Below are 26,694 nucleotides of genomic sequence, written 5' to 3' on the forward strand. Positions count from 1 at the left end.
TTTTACAAACTGTAGTAGAAAAGAGGAGGGTATGGCCACGCTTAACTGATATTTTATGAAACTGCATTTTTAATTGTAATCCATTTCATATATACAGCGGCAGTTTCTGAAGAAAGTTTATTTGTATTTGCTAAATAAAAACTGTTTTGAACCTAGAATGACATTTTTGCTGCGCAACCACACCTCACCATCAGAAAAGTAAACACCACTTTAAAAGTAAATAGTGCTCCTGGGAAGTATCTCACCCGCAAACTTGATAAAAAAAACACTGCAAGACACTGTAATTTTTCCGCTGGGATTTGCAATTATATAAACGGCCCTTAAAACATATAAAAAAAATGTTACCTTCATAATCAGTGTCCACCACCTTGGGACCACTGAACAGAGTTAATAGTGTCCCTTAGCTCCCCTCTAATAATTTATTTTCCCATACTCCTTTACAAGTGTGTCACAAAATCACTAACAACAATGAACCGTTCCCACCCAATAAGGAGCAAACTTGTGCTCGCAACATTTTAGCCAATAAAATGTTCATGTTGTTCCGCAGAGGAGAAAGAAATGACTGCCAAAGCATCTACTTTTAATGCTTCATAGCCAAAGAACATTAAGCTTCGTAAGGTCCCGCTTGGAACACGTTACCCAATGAAATGTCCCTAATACTCCGCGAAGAGGGAAGGAATCGCTGACAAAAGTTCTACTTTCAACAGTTTACAGCCAATCAACATTAAGTTGGGAAAGTCCTCCTTGGAGCACATCAGCAAATCAGATGTCCCTCCCACTCCACAGAGCGGAAGTGAATGGCTCCACTTTCAACAGTTCGTACCCAACCAACATAAAGCTCAGAAAAATCCTCCTTACAACATGTAAGCCAATTATATGTCCTTGCTACTCTCCAGGCCAGAAGTCGATTGCAGAAAACACTTCCACTTTCAATAGTCTGCACCCAATGAATATTTAGCTTGATGTTGGAACACGTTTGCCAATTAAACCTTAAATGTGTTCCACGAACACATACAGAACACACCGTTCTACATATTAATACATTTCCTTTAACAAAGTCACTCTATCCGTAACAAAAGTGAACACTGCCTAAGAAAAGCCGCAATAAGCCACATTGTTGTTTTCACGATATAATTTACACGGCCTACTGCACACCCCTCCAAACATGAGTGAAGCCAAGGGACTGTGGGGGCCCCAGCAAACCCCCGCTATTATTTTTATTATATTTTCCACTGACTTCTTCTGTGGCTAACGGTTCCTAAGGAAAAATTTTAAAAGTCCAGCACAATAACTGTTTCGATTAGCAAAATAGTGTGGTGAACTTCTAACCTCTGTGCTCACTTAAGTGTTCCATGAACTGTTACTGTGGTAACAGGCAGTAAGCAGTTTGGGGGTAGGGTTGAAAGGTACTGGCTGCATATTTACCAAGAATCCTCTACGTGACAGAAAGGAAAGCAAAGTAAGACAGAACACTGTGTAGCATATTTAAAAGCCCCTTGAGACACTTTTGCGTCACTTTTCCCATCTTAAAATGATGCAACAGTAACTCAATGAACTCGTAAATCTGCCCATATGCACAGTACGAGCAAAAGAAATACACAACTCATTAAATTCTTTATCGATCACAATTATAAAGTGTTGCTTCATGATTCACAATGCACTTCAACAAATAATAGGTACCTATTTGAATAGGAGACAAGATTTTCGACATTACAAAACTTAGTGGCATATTTACAAAGACAGAGTTAAAATTGTTGCCATTTTAACGGCTGCAACCTACAACAAGAACAGTGAAAATGGACTTCAAAATCCTTTGTTATCTTACCGAAAAATGTTCTCAACATTTCTGTTTGCTATGCAACAGTGAGAGCCACCCCCCAGAGCTATAAAATAAATGGTTGGAGTCGGCTCCAAGGCCGCCCCCCTGCAAAATTAGAAGTGGAAGGGCCTCAATGACCCCCTCAAGTCCTGGGAACCACCACCCCGGGGCTTTGTGTATTGTGGGAGGGAGGCTGCGTGGCGCTTTGCTTGGAGCCCTCGAGGGCCCTGTGGACCCCCACGCCTCAAGGCCAGGTCCTGTAGTGTCCCTGGTTGCCTACCCCTGAAACACTGCTGTTTGCTATCAGAAGGCAGGAGTCTCATGGCTCCCGCCCTTCCATAACAAACTTGGTTTGCATTTTGAAAGACAGAGCAGTGAAATCTGTTCTCACTTTCAAAATCCAAACCAGATTGCTTTTCAAAATGCAAATGCATCTTCCTATACGGAAAAGAGATGTCGGCTCCCGAAGGACGTAATGAGCCGGCGGGACTGTGGGGGCATTGTGGCTCCCCCCACGGCCCCCAACATTTCTTAAAAGACCCGGGGGATAGGGTCCCTGGGGATATTAGAAATTACTGTTAGGGGCTATTTTTTTACAGTAAAATTAGAAGTGGTGCACCCAGCACGGCACTCAGTGCGGTCCCCTGGTGTGCACGCGCTGGATGCATGACTCATAATCTGTAGGATGCGCGACTCCAGCACTTTTGGTGCACTACGCACTTGGGAGCTGACTTTGCTTTTCCAAATGGGGAGCAACTTACATGTAGCTCCCCATGTTTAAAATTAATTTCATTTACATTTTGAAAGAGAGAACAGGTTTCCTTGCTATAGGAGGGCACAATGGATACCCTGGAACACTGTAGGAGGCGACCCTCCCTCAATACATAAAGGAGACCTTGCTGCCCCCCAACTATTTTGTTTTGTTACCCCGGGGGTAACAGGGCCCTCGAGTGCTCCAGGAAGAGGGCCACGCGGTCCCCCTCCCATAATACATAAAGCCCCAAGGGGTGGTGGTCCCTGCAGCTTTGGGGGACCTTGGACCCCTTCCCCCACCAGTTTTTTCTTTTTAGCCCCGAGGAGTGACTATCCCTGGGGCTAGGGTTCGCCTCTGGGCCCCCAATAAAATGTAATAATTTTGCCCCTGGTATTTACCCACCCGGGGCTAATTATAGAAAAAGCTCTGTTTTATTTTATTTATTTTATAGAAGAGTCACAGAAAATGTATGGACCCTGGGGGTCCTTCTGGGACCCCCTAAGCAGGTCTAGAGGGTAACATTATTTCTACCCTGCCTCCTTTCTACCACACATATTCCAGTGACTTCCTCAGCCTCGCTATTACTGAGGCACAAAATGGCTGCCAACAGTTCCTGGTTTCGAATGTTGACAAACACTTGACAGCCAATTAGCATTCAGCACATGATCGGAAGGGTACGCTTATGGTGCGATGACGATCCTCGCACACTCCGCGGATCCACTGAACCCATAGATATAAATGACTTTAACTGTAATTTTCTCAGGAACTACTGAACAAATTGGCAAAAGGCACAATTCTTAACGGGCTGTAGCAGTGGCTAAAGGTCCTATGGGAAATTGCATGGGGAAAATACGTTTTGGGGCCCCCCTTTTTTCTCGGCCCCCACTTGACTAATCACCCTGAAGCGTTCAAGATAGGAGCAGACCCAAGCTGGCCAAAAGTTTGTAAAATTTTGCAAAGACTCATCAATCGGCGCCAAAATAATTGGGAATAGAATATTGCAGATTTCCTATACATAATAGGTCATAACTAAAACCACCTACTGGTGACTACCAGTAGGTAATATATATATTACCTACTGGCGACCGCCAGTAGGTAATATATATATTACCTAGGACCTAGGACCTAATTTCCATAGGAAATCCACAACATTGTATTTGGAATAACTTTTCCGCTGGTGGACGAATCTTCGTGAATTTCTCCAAGAAACTGGCCTGCTCGGTTCCGCTCCTTCCCTGAAAGTTTGGGGGTAATTTGTCAAGTGGGAGCCGAGAAAAAAGGGGGGGTCCCAAAACGTGTTTTCCCCATGCAATTTTTCATCGGGACCTTTAGCCAGGGCTACAGCCCGAACGGCTGAACGGAATTACACAACATTTGGCAGAGAGGTAGAGTTCTGTTTGCAGATCGTGCTTTTTAAGAAATGGTGTAAATCCGTTCAGTAGTTTCTGAGAAAATTGCCAGTAAATTCATAGCGATGTCTAGAGACGGAGTTCAGCATACGTACTGAAATCTGTCCAATAACAAGCACGAGCTGCATGCTCATTGGCTGTGACCTGTCTGTCAACTCTCGAAACCAGGAAGTGTTGGCAGCCATCTTGTGCCTCACTAGAACCGAGTCACAAGAAAACAGTAAAACAAAGTTCAGAAATAAGGGAAAGGGGTAGGGTAGAGACATTCTGACCTTCTAGGCTTGCTCAGGGGGTCATACATGGATGTATAGGCTCTAATGTTTTTTTTTAAAGAAAAATCACGGCGTATGCGTATGGAAATACGTACAATTATGAGCAGGAGCTGCATGCTGATTGGCTGTCAATACTCCAAACCAGGAAGTGTTGGCAGCCATGTTGTTTGTCGGGAGAGCAGAGTCAGAAGAAAACAGTAAGAAAAAGTTGAGAAATAAGGAAACGGGGTAGGGTAGAAACATTCTGAGCCTGTAGTCTTGGTCAGGGGGTGGTCTATGAATCTCTAGGCTCAATTTTTTATATAAAAAAAATAAAAAATGGCGGGGTACTCGTGCAGTACTTGTATGCGGTGGAACAGGTGAAAAAAAAGTAGAAGTCTGTTTTATTCATTAGGTCCCGGGGGGGCAAATTATGGGGGCAATTTTTCTGCATAATGGGAGCTTGTAAGGTGCCCCGAGCACTGGGGAATGGCACTCCTCTGGTTTTAATTTTGAAGTATGCGGGGGGGGGTGACGGCCCTACTCCCCACAGTCTCGGTGAGCGGCACCCCTCGGGTCTTTCTAAAAAAAATATATGTTTTGAGCTCTCTCTCTCTCTCCCCCCCATACACGTTGCGGGGAACGCCACATTTCGGGGGCAGTGATATGCAAAATGACCTCCAGTTCTGGGTACCTGCATTGTCTGGATTGTTTTATTAATGTTAGGAGGGTTGGGCCATATAATACGTCCTTGTAAATTCCCATAGAAGCCTGTGTTCTGGTGTTAACATGGGCTTCTATGGTAAATAACAAGGCCGTATCATCAAGCTTATTATCACCGTTTTATCTGCAGTTTCCTGCCAATAAAACAGTGACAATTTTAACACCGGTCCTTGATAATATGCATGTAAGTTTACTGGTCAAAAAAAGAGCAATGAGCCATATTATCAACAAAAGGTGATACATTATCGTCGCTTTTATCGGCAGGAAACTGCAGATAAAGCGGCTATAATGGGCTTGATAATATGCCCTTGGGAATAACCATAGGAGCCCAGGTTAATACCAGAACCTGGGCTGCTATGGGAAGGTACAAGGGCCAATTATCAAGCACATTATCACCGCTTTATCGGCAGTTACCTGTCGATAATAGTGGCGATAATGTATCGCCTTTTGTTGACAATATGCTCCTTCATTTCTATGATAGTATGTAAAGCTTCCCTTTTTTTTTGGTGTAGCAGTTGTACTCTCTTTGCACGCTCAGCGTCGTTTCGAAGCCCACGTTTTCTTTTTCTTCAAGTTCAACAAGCAAACCTTTCTTTATATCAGTTAGTAAATCTTTCGCTTTCTTTTCCCGGTTGTGTGTGTCATCCGCTGCTGTATTTTTGTACAGTATTAATAGTCATATTTTTTATATATTTATTTGAATGGTAGTGCCGAGGCGCCAAACGTTGATTACGTATTCCGTCCACCCCCATTTTAGTAGTTTCTCAGCGTTGTTTTTCTTATATCTGTTAGTTAGAACTCAGTGGTTTTCAATCCTAGTCTTGAATATCTTACTATAGTATTTCAACATTATTTTTATTGTGGGCCGTCATACCCCTCCGCAACAAAATATAAGAAGTATGTAGTTTTTTTTATTAACTTGTATTAAACAATAAATATTAATGAAACTCAATTATAACTATATTAGAACTGGAAAATAAATTAAACAATGTTATAAACAAATTGTGAAATGGATTGCAAAAGGTGTCCGATTGGTAATCTGCAAAAGAATAAAGAAAATTAGAGTTTAGAATTATGTAGATGTGAGTAAATGAGCTGAAGCATTACGGGGCATATTATCAAGAGCGGCGATAAAATTATCGCCGTTTCAGCTGCAGAAAACTGAACCTAAAGCAGTGATAATGGGCTTGATAATATAGTGTTGTGACTTCCCATAGCAGTCCAGGTTCTGGTGTTAACCTGGGCTACCATGGGAATTCACAAGGGCATATAATCCAGCCCATTATCGCCGCTTTAGCAGCAGTTTCGTGCTGCTGAAAGGGCAATATTTTTATCGCCGTTCTTGATACTATGCCCCTACAAGTTTTGGTAACTCTACGGTTTTGCGTGTGCAGTGTGATTCGTACATTCCAGTTCTGTTATAGTGCCGCGTTCAAGTGGTGTCTATATGTAAGTGCCTATGCTAGAGCGCGCAGTTTTCCCCAGGTCACCCGAGTTACCAATTCCTTCACACGCACTGGGCCCTTGGCGTGAAAAAGCTTTTTATCATCACCCTAATTTTGTTTGGGTGATCCGGGTGAGGATTTCTCCTCCTGCACGCTGCTAAGAGTAATCAAGCTTGGATTTACCTCTGCTTACCATGTACCCGACTTACCACAGGCACAATTCTTACGACGGACCTGGAGCTATTAGGGAAAATAGTAGACAGGCCTAACATCAAATACACTTTATAATCAGCAGAATACTTTCCACAATTCTGTAAAATGACCACAGACACCTGATGAAGTTTAAAACTTTATATCAGAATTTCAAAAAGAAGAAGCCAAGATAATAAGCGATACACAGAATAGTATATCAAACATTAAACTCAACACCAATAGGTAGCTTTGCATCAAAAATAAGACCATTAGAATATATGGGAATCTAAAGGTAGAAGTTTTTAGAACAAAACTAGTCACTGCAATTTTATACTAGAACGTAGGATTGGGGATGAGACCTAGAACATGTACTTAACCTAAGTATTTAAGCTATTCTTGCTAAGTTCACTGCAAACCACTAAAGGAAAGGGGAAAAAATGGGAACATGCTATGGTTTTATAAAATCAATGAGTTTCTAAAGGAGGGGGAGAGAAGGAACCAACTAAAATTCAGACACATATAATTGCAATGGCAATAAAGCAATAACACAGGTAAGAATGCTTTTACCAGATCAGATAAAAGAGAGAGAGAGAGCGAGAGAGAAAAGAGACGTAAACCCACAATCTATATTTACCTAGTTCAGATTGAAGACCAACCCTGGCCACGGGTCAGTTGGGAAGACGGGGACAGGGACCCTCAGAAAGGAAATGCCAGAATGCGAGCAGGTACAGCTCACGGACAGTAAGGACAGGATACCCCTCAGGTTCAGGTCAAGGACTGGGCCTCCCAGGGTACGACCAACACCCACAGCTTCGGACAGCAACGCCTGCGTTACCCCCTCCTGCAAGTAATCCGCCAGAAACCCCGATTGGATTTTCGAATTCCCCAGCAAAGTGCTTCGCCAGCACTTAGGATTTTCCACCCCTTAGGAGATTGTGGAAAGTATGGACAAAGTGCTCCGCAGCACTTTCAGAATGAGCACCTATTGAGATCGTAGGGTCAGTGACAGGTCTGCTACTCGGACAAGTCGGACAATTTTCCTAAGCTAAACTAGGGTAATTATACGGTTTCGGGGACCCTTAGACCACCCACTAATGTTGCAAGTGACAGTTTCCCACATTGTGATTGGTCAGGAGAGGTGGTGCGGTCATTACCACCTCCTAGAATTCAGTTTTCTCATGATTAATATTCAATTTTGCACACCCGCCCCCCGAGTTCACGTTCCCATGCATGGAATACAGCAGTACAGGACAGTTCACAATAGGTAGCAACAGTATTGCTTTTTCCAAGGTAAGACTCCGTATTCCCAGCGATGTTCCCAGGCGCATTGTGCTTCAGGAGCCAGCTGGCTAGATTTAGCTTCTGCGCGGTTGGAACTTTCTCCGGTCATGTGACGGTGCCCAGCAGAGCTTCAAGTATGGCTCCGCTCATGATTGCCCCAGCCCACAAAGACGCGGTACATGAAAAGTAAGCGACAACAAATTAAAATCATACATAAAAATGATCGCACTGTATACCAAGATAAAAGCTAACCAACCCTTACTTTATAATGACTATAGTATTAAGGATTAGTGCGAAAAGACAGATAGGCTAAAGCGGCTGCAGTAAGCAGAGAGCGTGGTGAGAGACAAGCGGCCATATTTAGCATCAATGCGCATGAGCACAGAATCCCTCCAGAATGCGAGTGCGTCACATCACATGGGTATGACCGACGCATGCGCAGACTGAATTTCGGCAAAGCAGCCATTTTCAGTGCAAGCTTCGTTTTAGTACGAAAAGACAAACAAGCAAGCATCCTGGGGACACCCGCGTGTTGGGAAAACGCTTTATAAATGACGAATAACGAGGTTAATATTATTAGGCAGTTTAGACAAGGGTTTTGCATACGAGCAAGGCGTTTTACGGGCAAATCCTTGCTCCATCAATCCCCTCTTTGATGATATTTACTATCATCACTACATGAAGGAAACAGATGCCAACTTTTCTCATTCATCCACATCACTCATCCGAATTTCAACAAATTTGTCGTTGAGTTTTCTTGCAGCTTCTCTATGAGAGTGGTCATTTTTCGCCTTTTTGTAAATTGCACTCTTCAACTCTTCTAATTCTAAATCATCAATATTTCTTTTCACCCCCCTCGGATTTACTGTATATTTCTTTTTGCACTTTTGACATTTGCAGCAGATAAAAATGATCAATACAATCACACCTATTATAACTATTGGCATCAGTATTTTCCACAAAATATTCCTACCTAAGTTAGTAAACCAACTACCTATAGAGGAGAGACCTCCAGTCAGTCTCGTCCAGGCACTGTCAACCTCCAATGGTTTGAGTTCCCTTTCCAAATTAGTTATGTTCTTCACATATTGTTTTAATTCGATACTTTTATCAGGAATGTAGGTGCAACAATGTTGCGCTTTCAGCATTCTACAGACTCCGCCCTCTTTTGCTAATAGGGTGTCAAGGGCAAGACGATTTTGTAAAACCATTGATCTGATCGCAACCATTTCAGTATTGACCAGCAGGAAACCAGCAGCAGTGTCCGTTGATAACCGGTCCACTACTGTAGACAATTTGCAGATTCTATGGGTGTTCAGAACTACCCCCATTCCAGGTATCAGTGCACTAAAAATATCACCTACAATTTCACCTACACTTTCGCGTCTACTACGCACTAAGCCATTAGTTTCATCATCGCTTCCAGCTGCATTATTCACATGGTATATTTTCGGGAAAACAATGCCAAAGTAGCAGCTTCCATACCAGTGATCCGGCAATTTGAAATAAGCCTTGTTCCCACATATATAATATATTCCGGGAAACACAGGTTCTGACCCATTTTTGAAACCCCAACCTCCAATTACCTTATAATTATGTTCACACTCGCTGGAACCGATGAATACATTGTTATAGTACTCTGTCTTTTCCCTATGGATACAAAGTTTCCCCTTTCTTTCAAAATCCAGCAACAAGGCAGGACTGGCTTCGCCTTCTGAGGTGTTATCCATGTGCTCAGCCCACCTAGGGATTCTATCCTTCTCGTCATTTGCCTTCTTCTGAAACTTTTCTCTCCTTCTGTCTGCCATCTTTATAAACATCTTTTCCTGCTCTTGCAGTGAACAGGTCAGATTGTCTTCTCTTGCTTGATCTAAGTCTATGTTACCTATAGTCAGGAAATATTCTCCCATATAGCGGGTCACGTCACTTGTAGTATGTACACGGTTCAAGTGTCCTCTAACAGGAAGTTCAGAAAATACTACATCATCATTTGAATAATAGTACTGCAAGGTGCTTCTATAGAACAAGCTAGCTAATATACTACAGGAGATTCCGTAGGTCAAAGGTAGATGGTGGTATGTCACGCCTTCAGCCACTGAGGTTGGTAGCTTCATGCAGACATAACAGTCCTCTATTTCCATAGCTTCTACATAATGCACTAACAAGTTAGCAAAAACATTTAAATGCGTCCTGTTCCTCATTTTGTGAAAATGTAGTCCATCCTCATCTGGTGCTTCTAAATTAGGTCGTGTGTGTGTCAGTCCTACTCTTTTGTCGCGTCTTTCTAGTCTTCGTGGTGTTTCTGCAGTCTGTACAACCCCTACATCTACTATTTCGGGTTCAGTAGGGGACAAGTTTGGATCTCTACTTATCATAAAGGGTAGGAAAATGGTTAGTCCTATCCACATTACTATTAGCATAGCTACACTACACAAGCATATCTTACAACAGGTTTTGAGACACCCACACCGGGATCTCCCAGAGACACTCGGATCAGACATTTTTAGCTTACAGGTGGCTTTTGCTACCCCTCTTCGTTCCTTTGCACCAAAGGCTCACTTCGGGGTCTCTCTCAAGGAGGGTCCTCGTCCGAACTCCGATCAGCAATGGACTCGATATCACTGTTGCCACTGTGGTGTGGCTCGTCAATTTCTTCCAACACAAAGTACGTCCACTCAGGGCTCCGATACAGTCGGTTCTGTTTCTTTATTCTGTCGCTTTTTCTCAGCGATTTGCCTTGGGCTGCACTTCTTTCACTTTGAGCCCTTTTTCGGTCTTTATCGTTTTCTTCGACTGTCTTTAGTCTGAGCCTTAGTCTCTTGACGTATCGGGGTGCACTTCTTCCTCCGTGCCTCCCAGTGGTTGAGGAGACTTCGCCTTCTCCGTGCACTCTTTTCACTTTTTGTTGTGGCACTTCTGTTTTCCTACCTGTCTGACTAGTTCCAGGTCTTTCGTCTATTTCTTCTGCCTGGTCGCTAATCTGTCCCTGCTCAGATTCAAATCGCACTTTCTTTTTATTTCTGGTCGCTGTTTTTTCCGTTGTCTGAGCACTTTGATCTAGTTCTATCTGTTCCTGTTCATGCTCTTCGATCTCTTCGCTTTCTTCTGCATGAACGTCAGCTCTAATTTCTAACTGTCCCTTTCTCGGCTCCGGAGTTTCAGGAGGAGTCTCGAGATCTTGATCCGACCCTACTTGGCCTATGTCCTGATCAGGTGTGTTGTGGCTTTCGTTGACCTGACCTGCTTCTTCTATTTCTGACTCACCTGGACTATCCCACTCACTGTCTAAGTAGGAATATTTCCTGGTTCGTATTGGATCATGAACTGGTTCGTCGGCGGGATACCATTCAACGTCTCGACTTGTGCTCGGCAGTTCGATGTCAGCTAGCTCCGGACTTTCTTCCTCGGAAGCCTCTTCAGCTGCGCTGCCTTCAGCTCCAGTCGCGTTTTCTCCAGATACCCGCTTTGTGTGGCTGGCGTGGATCCACTTCGGTACACCAGCACACTTCACAGCAGTGGTAGTGACGAGGATCACTTGTCGTGGCTTTCCCCACCTTGGCTTCAGACAACTGCTCCGGGTGTGTTTCTTTAACACCACCCAGTCTCCTGGTTGCAGTTTGTGTGCTGGATCCTTTGGCCACTCGTCTTCTGTCTCTCCAATCTGCTGAGAGAGAGAACGCACTTGGTCACCCAGCTGCTTGCAGTATTCTATCACCATATCATCAGAAATGCTTAGCAGTTTGTTTCCGGGTACCCATGCCTGGCGCATCACTCTTCCCATCAACACTTCATGGGGACTTAGGCCAGTCTTTCGATTCGGGATACTTCTCAAACTCATCAGCACCAGGGGTAAAGCCTCTATCCAGTTCATTTTTGTGGAATCACACATTTTTCCCAATCTGGACTTTAGTGTGCCATTTATTTGTTCCACTACCCCAGAAGCCTCTGGATGGTAGGCGCAGTGCAATCTTTGCTTCATTTTGAATGCTTTACAGAGTTCCTCTAGGACATCGTTGGCAAAATGCCCACCTTGGTCCGTTTCGATCGTCTCTGGGATCCCATACCTAGGTATCAACTCCCTGAGCAATAATTTGGCTGTGGTGATAGCGTCATTTTTCTTAGCTGGATATGCTTCCACCCACCTGGAGAATAGACATACTATGACTAAGACATATCTATATCCTTTGCATCTGGGCATGGTTATGAAGTCTGCCTGCATTCTAACGAAGGGCCCTACTGCCTTTCCAATAGTGCTCTGCTTTACTACGGTCTTCTTTCCTGCATTGAATTGCTGACACACTAGGCACCTCTGGCAAAGCCTTTCCGCCTGGTTCTTGAACTTTGAATTACAGAATACCTGTTCAAACACCCGACACATCGCATCTCTTCCCATATGTGTTGGCTCATGTATCATTCTGACCATGGGGTCGATCAAACTATCAGGCAGCACAGGCTTCCCAGTCGGATTCACCACCACACCATCTTCTCTCAACTCGCATCCATTTGCGGCCCACCTGCCCTTTTCTTGCCTGTCTGTGGCTTGTTGCAACTCTTTTAATTCGTCCCATGTTGACACATTCTCAAACAACATAAGTTGGCAGCTGGTTCCATCCCACAGGGCAATTTGTAGGGACATATGGTGTCGGGCACAAAACTGTGCAATTTGGTCAGCTTACCTATTACCGGCAGTCACATCATCATTTCCAGATCTGTGAGCCGCACACTTGACCACAGCCAATTCTTTGGGTAATTGGATAGCTTCCAGTAAGTCATGCACCACCTTCCCATTTCGGATAGGTGTGCCTGAGGAAGTCATGAATTCTCTTTGTAACCACAATTGGCCGAAGTCATGAACAACCCCGAAACAGTACTGACTGTCTGTGTAAACAGTAATTCTTTTGTTCTTTCCCCTCTTGCATGCTCGAGTTAACGCGATGAGCTCCGCCACTTGTGCAGATTTCACCTCGCGCATGTAGGATGCCTCGACAACTCCTGTCAGTGTAACCACAGCATAGGCAGCACTCAGACTCCCACTTTCATGTCTCAAACACGAGCCATCCACAAACATTGTTTTACCCCCGTCACGTAGTGCTATTTCACGAATGTCAGGACGGGGCTTGGTGCTGTATTCAGTCAGATCGATGCAATTATGTTCCCCGTCCTCATCAGATTCTGCATCCAGAGGGACAGGTAACAGTGTCGCAGGGTTTAGGACATTGCACCGGGAAATAGTTACATTTTCAGCACCAATCAAAATTCTCTCATACTTAGTCAGCCGACTAGGTGTGAGGTACTGGGTCTTAGTTCTGGTCAGTAGGATGACAACAGAATGAGGAACATAGACAGTGACTGGATGTCCCATGACAATGTTCTCACTCTGTTCCAGACTGACGCAAGTAGCCGCAACGGCTTTTAAGCAGCCAGGCAGTCCAGCAGCCACTGGATCTAGGGTGGCCGAAAAGTAGGCTACCGGTCTTCTGACTAATCCGTGCTCCTGGGTCAGGACCGAAAGAGCACAATTCTCTCTCGTGTCACAGAACAGCTCAAAGGGCTTAGTGTACTCAGGCATACCCAATGCAGGTGCGGTACATAGACAGTTTCTCAGAGTTACCCAAGCATTCATGCTTTCACTGTCCCAGTGGACGGGGTCTTCCACTCCTTTCTTTGTCATATTTATCAGGGGTCGGGCTAGAGCTGCAAATCCTACAATCCATTGTCTGCAGTAACCCACAACTCCCAAGAACATTCTCACCTCTTTCTGGGTGGTGGGCAGTTCCATTGCTTTAATTATTTTGATCCTTTCGGTAGTGACCTTCCTGATTCCTTTTTCTATCTAGTGCCCCAGATATTTTACTGAGTTTTTACAGAATTGTAATTTGTCAGGCGACACTTTATGTCCCCCTTTTCCTAGGTGATTCAGCAAGGCAATTGTGTCAGTGACACAGTCAGACTGGGTTTTAGATGCCACTAACAGGTCATCTATGTACTGCACCAAAACAGACTCTCTCGGCAGCACTAGGGATTCAAGGCACTTTTTCAGTATCTGGTTGAAAATCGATGGACTTTCGGTGTACCCCTGGGGGACACGATTCCAGACATAGATATGGCTGTCAAATTCAAAACTGAAAAGGAATTTGCTTTCTGGATGCAATGGGATGGAAAAGAATGCGTGGCACAGATCGATGACAGTGAACCATTCTGCGTTCCAGGGAATCTGGTAGAGTATCACTGCAGGGTTGGGTACAATAGGACAGCAAGGCACAACAATTTGGTTTACCTTGCGCAAATCTTGCACCACCCGGTACTTCCCACTAGGCTTTTTGATCCCAATGATAGGCGAATTACAGGGGCTGCTCAACACTTCTTCTATTATTTCTGCTTCTAGCAGCCTCGTGATTTCAGTCGCTACTCCTGCCTTCACTTCTGCACTCATTTTGTACTGTCTGGTTTTGGGGTATAGAGCATTTGTTTTTATTGCTATTTTAACTGGGTCCACATTTGCCATCAGGCCTACATCTTTTCCCGTGAAATCCCACACTTCTGGTACTACTCTTAGCTGGAGTTCCTCAGGTAAATCCTCAATTGTCAAAGGTTTGATATCAGCATCTTGTCTGACTAACATCAGTTTGTACAGGCCATCTTCATCGGGGGTCTGAATTTCGACGCCATTTGGTGTGCAGAAAATGGTACAACGCATCTTGCACAACAAATCACGTCCCAGTAGGTTTACAGGACTGGAATCACAGACCACAAATCTGTGCATCTCCTTGAAATTTCCTATGGAAATCTCCATTGGTTCAGTTACAGGGGTACTTATTATCTGATTTGAGACGCCCACTACTTGGATTGCTTCTCCCGAGAGGGGTAGGTTAGGAACATCCACTGTTCTTACAGTAGATCTGGTAGCACCAGTGTCCAACAGAAAGGTGACGTCTTTTCCCTCTACCTTTCCTTCAATGTATGGTCCAGTCTGGTCTACCGGTAAGGAGGCGCCAAGTACGCACTCCTCATCCTCCCCTCTCAGGCCCCGTCAATCTTGATCTTCACAAAGGAAGGTATCATTTAGCAAGTACTGTGGAATGACTGCATTTCTTTCACTCTCAACCTCCCATACTTCCGCCCTCTCATTCTGCTGACCCTGACTCTTAAAATTCTGTCTAGGAGCGCGGGGTACTGGAGGTAATTTTACCTGTTGCTGGGTTTTTCTTGTCCCCTCTTTCGGCACCTGTGGATTTAAACCATTTACAGGGGCATTACCGGCCTGTAGGTGTGGACACTCGTCTCTCCAATGCCCCATCTGGCCGCACCCATGGCACGGAAACTTTTTCATGGCCTCTTCACGACTCATTTTAGGTCTGGGCTTTCCTCCCCCCCCAGAATTGGTATTCGGAACACTATTATCAGAAGTCATTTTACTTAACTGTTTTTCTTGCTGTTCAGCTAATTTTACCTGTGCCCACATCACTTTCTCCTTGAGGGCTTTCTTTTTATTCTCGATTTCATCTTCGCAGTATTTTGCATATTTCAGGACATCATCTATGGGTTTTCCCTGCCAACTGATTTTGTTATCTCGAATCCATTGTGATATTTCAGGCCTTAATCCTAGCACAAACCTATAACTGAAATGCGTCATGTCTTTCATGTCTACATTATCGATACCACTGTAAGTTTTAAATACCTGCAGTAACCTTTCATAAAATGAATGCACCGTTTCATCACGTTCTTGGGTGGTTCTATCTATACGGGTCCAATCTGTCTCCTTTGCTGGCACCTTTTTCTTAAGGTACTGGATGACCTGGTCATATTTCCTCATTACATCCGGTGAAGGGGCCCCCGTTTTCTCATCTCTGGGATATTCATCATTAGGCCAATCAATTTCTATCTTACATTCGGTCCACAGATCTACAGGGACCACAATGTCGAAAAACCCATCCAGGTCTTTCAGCAGGCATTTCTGAACTTTTATGAAACGTTCTACCTGTCTGTACCAGTCAACTGGTTTCTCACGTAATTTCGGGAAGTCGTTTGTAAATGACACAATGTCTTGTCTGGACCAAGGGACATGGACATATTTCCCTCCCGGGACCTCTCTCATGGGGCACAATTTTTCTGTTGGGGTTACTTCCTTTAATACGAATTCTGAAGTTACGGACCCAGCCCTGCTGCCTTCCTTTTTCTTTGCCCACCTGGTTCTCCATTTCCCCACTTCGCCCCACTTCTGCAAGATTTTCAACAACTCTCTTACTTGGATCTGCTTTCCCATCACATTCAGGCTTTCTAAATCCTTGTCTGAGAAGTCTACTCTGTAAGGTTTCTGAAGAATTTTGGAGCGACTAACATCAACTCCCATTTCTGTGGCGGCATCCATTATCTTTTCATGGAGCACCCTAGCACTCCGGGTAAGATTTTTACTGATGAATAGTAACTCTTCTTCATTATACGAGCTCAGGCGCTCAACTCCCACGTTCCCAGCCATCATTTCTTCTATTTCTATTCTTAATTTATATATTTCCAATGCTTTAGGTTGGGGAGCGGTCTCCTTCTCTATCTCCTTTGTCCATCTGTCTAATTCTTCAGGGGAAACTAAAGAGGCGTTCCTAATTCCAGTTGCACTTTCAATCACCACTTCCTTTTGTCTGGGCTGACTTCTTGTCCCTACTACACTGGCCCTTGACTCCCTTATGGGCAGATCCATCAAACTTCCAGATTCACACTCACTTTCCTGATCCTCATCTATGAATACTTCCTTCCTCGGGGTCTGGAAGCTAGGAGTAGGCAGTATTGGGGTGATAACAGGAGGAAGGGGACTAGTCAGGTCATTTTTATACATTGGGATAGCAGGACCAATAGTTACCGGAATGGTCAAGGAATCAGGATGGGGATGCATCTGGGCAATGGTTCTGACTAATTCCTCTCGCTGTTTAGTCAGGGCTTCTCTCTCTTTTTCCTGCAACCCCCTTTCAGCAGAATTGCCATGCAATACCTGAGGTACTAGGGACGGATAAATACTCGGGGCAGTCGGGGCAACCATTCGAGGGGGACTTTCCCCGAATGGCTGATAATTCGGGACTGTGGACTTAGGTCTGCAAAACTCATCCCTTCCACTGTGTTTACTGCTTGTAGCTGTCCCGTCTGTATCACTTTCCCTCCTACTTCGGGGGTAATTTGTAAAGGGATTTTGAGAATGCACCGGTTCTGATTCTGCTACATAGGGAGGTGGATTCTTCATTAACAAGTCTTCCAGGTGTTCATCTTCTATGTCCCCCATAGGTGCTAGGTGATGGGTCTTTTCTTTACTTTTTCCTCTTTTCTCCTCTAATACCCCCATCATGGAGAACAGCCCTTCAGTTAACATAGACTGCCTCCACTGTTTCATTTTCTGCTCTTTGGTTGGCGTTGGAAGTCTGGGATACCACTTACTCACTCCCTTATCCATTCGGGGTTTATCTCGCTCTGCAGCCTCTATCTCCCATTCCTCCAAAGCTTCGTACTGGGTCAACCTAGGTCTAGGGTGTAATTCATTCATGCGGGTCCTTAAGTTAAACAGGATCCGACCATTAAATGTACCTTCAACAGGGAATGCTAGGACTCCGTCATCTACAGTATACTTTGCCCAATTTTCTAGCCAGACACAAGTGTGATACCCTTTATCAAACAACATGAAAGAGGCAGGGGTATTTGGCGGGGGAATGAGTACGCCTTCCCTCGTTCTAATGGGCTTGTCAGTTTTGAAAAAATTCTTTACTTTATCCGAGAATGACAATTTTCTCTTTATTCCATACATCATGTGCGGTCTACCTCGTATAAGCTGATCCTTATGAAATCCTAGGTGGTTTGGATTTGGTATGAAATCTGGATACCACATGCAACTCTCCAGACTCGCTTCTAACTCGGCTTGATTAATTTTGTTTACTTTCGTGCTTCCAATGCTAGCGCGACTTTTATTTCGCACCACCCAATCAGGTCAGAGAATACAACTACGGTTAACCAATGGGTGCGCGGCCTTTTCGCAAGACAGAGTCTCACGCTTTGGCACTCACCCCTCCTTTACAAATTCAGCTCCACTATCCACCCGCTGTTTTGACCAATACCAGCGCGGCACGGAGTGACGTCAGAGCAGCTCTCCGACTGACTCCCTCCTTCACAAGGTAACGGAAACTTTTTACTCTCTCTAAAGTGCGAGTGCAAGTTTAAGTCAACAACACACAATGTTTGCCACTATGTCTGAGTGTTCTAAAGAGAGAAAAGACTTTTCTTTCGCTACTAGTAAACCACTTCTGTCTACTTTTCATTCACTCTGGATAGACTTCTTTGCCTGTCCCTTCACACTAGTAACATAGAACCCGTTATTCTTCTGGCTCATCCACCTCAGTCGGGGATATGTACTGAGCCAGGATTTCACCAGCGAACTATTTTACTTACCAGACAAGCCTTGGAGACCCTACTACTCCTTCCGTATGCGACCCTTACTAGGTGATATCGCAATGAAAGTTTTATAATGGACTCGTAGCTATCATTCACTCCAGAAACAAAGGTCCTAATTAGTGCTTCCAGTTACTCCTTTAACCCTGCACTAATGATTCAAACTTAGTGACTTCAACAGCTAACCGGATTCTACTCACCGTTAGCTAAAATACTTCCCCGGGGATTCGGACTACACTGAACATTTACAAACAATTCTGGGTTAATTCAACATGCAATATTTATAGCAGCAATGCAAAATCATGCATATTTATAAAAAAAAACACATTTCATAATTTTTGGAAAAAAATACAGTAGAAATCAGCAGCACGTTTTTATATTCAAGGTTTGTTTATGACTATCCTGTCTACCTAATCTAACTAGTCCAAACCATCCTCTGGCTGCCAGAAATTACTGCTAGAGCGCGCAGTTTTCCCCAGGTCACCCGAGTTACCAATTCCTTCACACGCACTGGGCCCTTGGCGTGAAAAAGCTTTTTATCATCACCCTAATTTTGTTTGGGTGATCCGGGTGAGGATTTCTCCTCCTGCACGCTGCTAAGAGTAATCAAGCTTGGATTTACCTCTGCTTACCATGTACCCGACTTACCACAGGCACAATTCTTACGACGGACCTGGAGCTATTAGGGAAAATAGTAGACAGGCCTAACATCAAATACACTTTATAATCAGCAAAATACTTTCCACAATTCTGTAAAATGACCACAGACACCTGATGAAGTTTAAAACTTTATATCAGAATTTCAAAAAGAAGAAGCCAAGATAATAAGCGATACACAGAATAGTATATCAAACATTAAACTCAACACCAATAGGTAGCTTTGCATAAAAAATAAGACCATTAGAATATATGGGAATCTAAAGGTAGAAGTTTTTAGAACAAAACTAGTCACTGCAATTTTATACTAGAACGTAGGATTGGGGATGAGACCTAGAACATGTACTTAACCTAAGTATTTAAGCTATTCTTGCTAAGTTCACTGCAAACCACTAAAGGAAAGGGGAAAAAACGGGAACATGCTATGGTTTTATAAAATCAATGAGTTTCTAAAGGAGGGGGAGAGAAGGAACCAACTAAAATTCAGACACATATAATTGCAATGGCAATAAAGCAATAACACAGGTAAGAATGCTTTTACCAGATCAGATAAAAGAGAGAGAGAGAGCGAGAGAGAAAAGAGACGTAAACCCACAATCTATATTTACCTAGTTCAGATTGAAGACCAACCCTGGCCACGGGTCAGTTGGGAAGACGGGGACAGGGACCCTCAGAAAGGAAATGCCAGAATGCGAGCAGGTACAGCTCACGGACAGTAAGGACAGGATACCCCTCAGGTTCAGGTCAAGGACTGGGCCTCCCAGGGTACGACCAACACCCACAGCTTCGGACAGCAACGCCTGCGTTACCCCCTCCTGCAAGTAATCCGTCAGAAACCCCGATTGGATTTTCGAATTCCCCAGCAAAGTGCTTCGCCAGCACTTAGGATTTTCCACCCCTTAGGAGATTGTGGAAAGTATGGACAAAGTGCTCCGCAGCACTTTCAGAATGAGCACCTATTGAGATCGTAGGGTCAGTGACAGGTCTGCTACTCGGACAAGTCGGACAATTTTCCTAAGCTAAACTAGGGTAATTATACGGTTTCGGGGACCCTTAGACCACCCACTAATGTTGCAAGTGACAGTTTCCCACATTGTGATTGGTCAGGAGAGGTGGTGCGGTCATTACCACCTCCTAGAATTCAGTTTTCTCATGATTAATATTCAATTTTGCACACCCGCCCCCCGAGTTCACGTTCCCATGCATGGAATACAGCAGTACAGGACAGTTCACAATAGGTAGCAACAGTATTGCTTTTTCCAAGGTAAGACTCCGTATTCCCAGCGATGTTCCCAGGCGCATTGTGCTTCAGGAGCCAGCTGGCTAGATTTAGCTTCTGCGCGGTTGGAACTTTCTCCGGTCATGTGACGGTGCCCAGCAGAGCTTCAAGTATGGTTCCGCTCATGATTGCCCCAGCCCACAAAGACGCGGTACATGAAAAGTAAGCGACAACAAATTAAAATCATACATAAAAATGATCGCACTGTATACCAAGATAAAAGCTAACCAACCCTTACTTTATAATGACTATAGTGTTAAGGATTAGTGCGAAAAGACAGATAGGCTAAAGCGGCTGCAGTAAGCAGAGAGCGTGGTGAGAGACAAGCGGCCATATTTAGCATCAATGCGCATGAGCACAGAATCCCTCCAGAATGCGAGTGCGTCACATCACATGGGTATGACCGACGCATGCGCAGACTGAATTTCGGCAAAGCAGCCATTTTCAGTGCAAGCTTCGTTTTAGTACGAAAAGACAAACAAGCAAGCATCCTGGGGACACCCGCGTGTTGGGAAAACGCTTTATAAATGACGAATAACGAGGTTAATATTATTAGGCAGTTTAGACAAGGGTTTTGCATACGAGCAAGGCGTTTTACGGGCAAATCCTTGCTCCATCACCTACTGCGTTACTGACGCCCGTTATGGTGACTTATTTCTAATGCATTCCTATGAAGGCTTTGTAGTTCTAGGCCTCTGTGCTTACCGTTGTATAAACCTTGCGTGTAAAAATTTCAGGCAGTTGGTGTCACAACTTATTCTGAACAATTATTCTACACGTCTACACGTCAACGACAGTAGTGTCTAAGTTTAAGAGAAATTATCGCCACTTTATCGGCAGGAAAGTGTCGCTAAAATGGCGATAATGGGTTTGATAATATGCTCTACGGAATTCCAATCGAAGCTCATGTTAGATGTCCTTCACATCTAACATGAGATTTGATTGGAATTCAATAGAGCATATTATCAAACCTATTATGGCCACTTTAGCGGCAGTTTGCTGCCGATAAAGTGGCGATAATTTTGTTGCCCAGGCTTGATAATATGGCCCTCTCTCGTTTCACAAATAAAGCTAACACTACAGTTTTACGAGTGCAGTGTACCTGGTACATTTTACATGTTATAGTGCCACGTTCAAGTGGTGTCTATATGGAAATGCCCACTGCGTTACTAATGCCCGTTATGCTGAATTATTTCTAATGCATTCCTATAAAGGATTTGTAGATCTAGGCCTCTGTGCTTACCGTTGTATAAACCTTGCGGCCAAACACATAAGGAAGTAGACTTCACAACTTAACTTCAACAATTCTTCTACACGTCCAAGCAGACAGCAGTATCTAGGTTTAAGAGAGAAAGAGAAATGATGTCACAGAGAGTGAGAGAGAGAAAGAGTGAGAAAACAACATTAAAACTGTGTCGCAGAGTCTGGAGTTGAGATTTTTTCTTGAAAAGTTAGATGTAGATTTACTAGCTCCTTGCATCACTTTACCCATGTTAAAAATGACTCAAAAGTGGCATAATAAGGTTGTGGATCTGTTTGTCAGACTGTTGTAAGCTATCTGTTGTCACTGCTCTGAGGTAATTCTACATTTTACCTCAGAAGCTACTGTACACTACGCACTCTGGGCCATAATATCAAGCCTGGGTGACAAAATTATCGCCACTTTATCGGCAGGAAAGTGTTGCTAAAGTGGCGATAATGGGATTGATAATATGCTCTATGGAATTCCAATCAAAGCTCATGTTAGATGTCCTTCACATGTAACATGAGATTCGATTGGAATTCAATAGAGCATATTATCAAACCTATTATGGCCACTTTAACGGCAGTTTGCTGCCGATAATGTGGCGATAATTATAATAATTATAGTTAGGGATTAGCGTTTAAAAAACCTTAGAAATTCACTGAAAAAAACTATAGGTTTCACACATGTTATAGTTAGCTGGACATTTCTCTCATACAAAACCATTGAAATTCCCCCGTTATAGTTAGTTCTGCTAACTATAACTTGCGCACCCCAAATGCACTGCTGATGACATCACATATTACATTACCCATGACATGGTCAGTGACACCACTCCTCTATGGAAACTTTGGTTGTTACTGATATCCTGGAAGAAATGGAGAATAGTGGGGCTGAGAAAACCAAAATAAGGCTTATCACTACTTTTAATTTCAGGAACGTAAAATCAGACACATTTTGAAATCTAACTGGCTTATCCTCAAGACGGATATCACTTTAGCCCCCTTATTGGAGGACCATCCAGCTATAACATTTCAGAGAACACCCTCTATGAGGGATGCCCTGGTCAAAATTAGCCCCGAAGTTACTATAAAATCTAATTGGTTATCCAAAAGAACTGGATTCTATAAATGCAGCTCTTGTAGAGCGTGTAAGTTTGGAATTAACACTACAGGATATCATGAAGCATTTTCAGAGACTGTTAGTAAGATCAACAGTCTATACACCTGTAAGACAGATCACGCAGTATATGTCTTACAATGTACTTGCAATCTGCAATACATTGGGAGCACTAAACACCAGGTGTTTAACCGATCCCAGTTATCCAGTGGCGCGTCATTTCAAATTAGTCAACAATAATAATCTTAATGACTTGAAATATTTCGTAAGTGACGCAGTTCCGGTCTCTAAAAGAGGAGGAGATAGAGAAAAGAAATTTAGACAATTGTAGAGCCACTATATAGTACTTCTTAATAGCAAAATCCCGCATGGTCTTAATATGGGGGAGGACCTTCATAACTTCCTATAATTTTTCAAGACTAGAATCTATATTCTGTTATTGAGAATTATATAGATGAAAGGTTTGTTACTTCAGTATAGGTCCTCTCTAATGCCTCCTCATATTTTGCACTACAATCATGGAGCTTTTAGATCTACCTTTTGACATTATGTTCTTATTAGCATGATTTTAAATTGGTTTTACCGTTTTTATAGTTTTACCAGTGTTTATACGAGCTGAGGATGATTTTTTATAGCTAATGGGACTTCAAAAACTAGGAATGCAATAATAACTATTTTTGTACTCCGTAATGTGGACAATTTTATTTGAGCTTTGGATTTAGCCTGTTAACATCTGTGAATATATTGTACTACATGCACTTTCTCAAATTCCTCTGCTGCTATTTGAAAGTAACGATTATGAATTAGTCGGTTTGACACTAATTTGTACTTTATTGCACCTTGCACTTTGACAACTACTTAATGTATGCTGCTTATATCTGGAATGGTTCAGGTATTATTTCTCTATTTAAAATGTAATTGATTATTGCACTAATTTTGTACTTTCTTATATCTAGTGGTTTTTTATATACTGTGTTGTAACTTAGCCTCCCCCTTCATTTAATCTAACTGAGATTAACAGTATATAAATATATTAGCCTAACTTGTGTATTAGGGCACTTGCCCTTCATTGTTGCTGTTGTATTTTCCTATTTGATCAAATTTGCAAATCGGGACTTGTAATTTTCTGGCACAGTAGAAAAAGTGATAAGTTTTCTTCAGTGAGCAGAATTTAATAGCAGCTGTATTTAGTACGGTGTTATGTATTATAGTCAATATGATGTAATGTTTGACTATTGCCCACCCGAGATATGAGGTTAAGATTGGGGTAGTATGTTTTCTGTTTCTATGACAGAAAGAAGGTGGAGCTAGAAGGGGTTGTTCACAGTATTTAAACCGCATTTCTCTCTGGGTATGTCATGTGATCAAGTCCAGATTCCCCGGCACTCTAATGTTGCACCATCCCTCGTTGTGGTCTGTACCTGATTTCCTGTTCGTCTTTGGTTTCCCGCACCTCAGGATTGTGGAGTTCGATATATATATATTACCTACTAGCAGTCGCCAGTAGATAGTTATAGTACCTAGTTTCCATCGGAAATCCGCAACATTCTATTGGGAATAACTTTGGCGCCGGTTGAGGAATTTGCGTGTAATTTTCCAAAATTTAGGCCAGCTCCTCTCTGCTCCTTCCCTGGAAGTTTTGGGTGGATTCGTAATGCGGGGGCTGAGAAAAAAGGGGGGTCCCAAAACGTGTTTTCCCCATGTTAATTTCCATAGGACGTTCACACATGGCTACAGCCCGAACTGCTGAATGGAATTACACCAAACTTTGCAAAATTGTATTGACTGGTACGCAGAAGTGCCTTTTCTATTTTTGGTGAAAATTGCTCCAGTGGTTTTTACGAAAACTAACTTCAAAAACACATGTATATCTATATGCGCGCTTCGAGCGCTTACCGGTACGCGTACCGGTAAGCGCACCCGGCGTGCCACGGAAGTGCGCAAGCGGAAAGCTGATTGGCTCTCGGGTGTCTGTCAACATTCCAAACAGTCCGGAGAGTCCGCCATCTTGTGTCTTGGTTGAATCGAGACGCAAGAGGTGAATATAAAAAGGGGGAAATGATTCAAAGGGGGCAGGGTAGACACCCCCTGACCTCCTAGGTTTTCTGAGGGGGGCCTAGAAGGGCCCTGAAGGCAAAAAAACGTTTTTGTTTTAAAAAAAAATTGCGGGGTAAGCGCTGGGTGCGTTCCCATGTACGCTTCCAGGTACGCGTATCCTGAGCGTTACACAGGGAAAAACAATGAAAAAAAATTGTGTAAAATAAGAATTTGGAGTGCTTAGAGGTAGGGTAGCTCTAAAAAGAGCTGTTGTGTTATGTGGGTGTTTTTTGTACCTACAAGTAGGTACCGATGCAGAGTCTAAAATTCAAGAGGAAGACTCTATTCCCCTCATCTGTAAAATGTACACCATCTCTCCTATAGATGCCTTGCATGTTGTAACGCAAGTTGTTGTGGTATATGGAATCCATACCATAGTCTCTGAGGAAAGCAGAAACAGATTTATTCACATGTTTCCTTGCTTTCTCAATCTGTGGACAAAATTGGTTGGACCAGTTCCGTTTTTGCCTTTGGCATATATTAGAATATACGAAGGCAGTTTTTGGAAAAAGTGACATCAATTGCCCAAAGATGTCCTTTAAAAGCATTTTCAGACCTACCCCAGTCAAAGTGACCAGGTCATTGCCAACACAGTGCACAATATGAGGTCAGGGTGTGGTAGATGCATAAAGGTTATTACCAATGGTATCAATTGGTGACATCTCAATCCTCTCTGGCCTATAAACATAATATCCACATTTGGTAAATCAAGGTTGGGAATACCTCTGTTAGCTGCATATTTTTCACTCCAATGAACAAAGCTATGACCCACAATCCAGACTTTAGGCATCTTGAAGGTGGATGTGGTTGTATTCAGATGAGTTGTGGAAATGAAATGGCAGTTTGAAAGTAGGAGTTTTGAAAAAAAATTGGGTGAGATTCAGTGCACTTGAAATAGAAGAAATGATTTGTGTTTGTTTTAAAATCTACACTGAAAATTAGGGTGCATGCTTCTGTATTTTGAAAGAAGTAATTCTAATGGTTGAGAAAAAGTAATTGAAAGAAACATTGCTCATGATTAGCTAGTATATTGAGAGGTCAAACACCCTTGCTGAGTTTATTTGCAACATAGTATGATTAATTTTTCACCTGTTTGCTGAGTTAGGTGGGAGTTACCATGGTAACAGGGTTAATGAGCAGAGGGGGATGGGTGAATATAATGTGAGTTTGAAAGTGTTGACATGTAGAACCAATTAAAATGTTAGTTTGGTTTTGAAATAGTGTGGGGAGAATTTTGATTGGTTAAGTCCAGGGATATGTGTGAAGAATTACAGGGAATCAGGGCCATTTGTGGTTGCAGTGTCTGGGGTGCACTTCAGAGATTCCGCTTATGAAAATATGGTGTGCGTGACTGACACTGTTCTAAATCTTTAAAAGCATTTTTAAAGGTGAGTAATGATTCATTTAATATAGATAGAGTGCTGTATGCACTATGGGGAAGATTAAGAAGCATATTGGGCTTCTTTATTCTTGAATTGTGTTTCATGTTTTTTTGTAATGCTGGCAAAAAATGAATGGTGCATATTGGAAATTTATTTTGGAAATTAGTCAGGTTTCTGCCTTGTAATGTAGTGGTCATTTAAATGGGCTGTGCTCTGTCTCTAAAACGATTTTCTATGCTAAATGTTTTTTGGTAAAATGTATGGCTTTAACATTTTTGACAAGGATCACACTGAGTGTCTGTGTGAAATAAGGAATTATATTTTCACATTTTTCAATAATGTCACCTGTGTCTGCTCACAGTTTGGATCTCTTAGCTTAAAGGGTACTCGGCTTGCACCAGCACTCACCAAGCCGAACACCAGCACCAACCACCTGAAGTGCATCCTGCTCAACACCCGCTCCATCCCCAGACACGCCGTCCATCTCTGGAACCTCCTCGACACCACAGCTCCTGACGTCGCCTTCCTCACGGAAACATGGATGAACGCCTCCTCAGCGCCCGACATCGCCATCGCCATCCCAGAGGGCTACAAGATCACCCGGAGAGACCGCGGCAACCA

This window comes from Lissotriton vulgaris, chromosome 4_1 (genome assembly GCF_964263255.1).
Source record: "Lissotriton vulgaris chromosome 4_1, aLisVul1.2, whole genome shotgun sequence".
Taxonomy (NCBI): Eukaryota; Metazoa; Chordata; class Amphibia; order Caudata; family Salamandridae; genus Lissotriton; species Lissotriton vulgaris.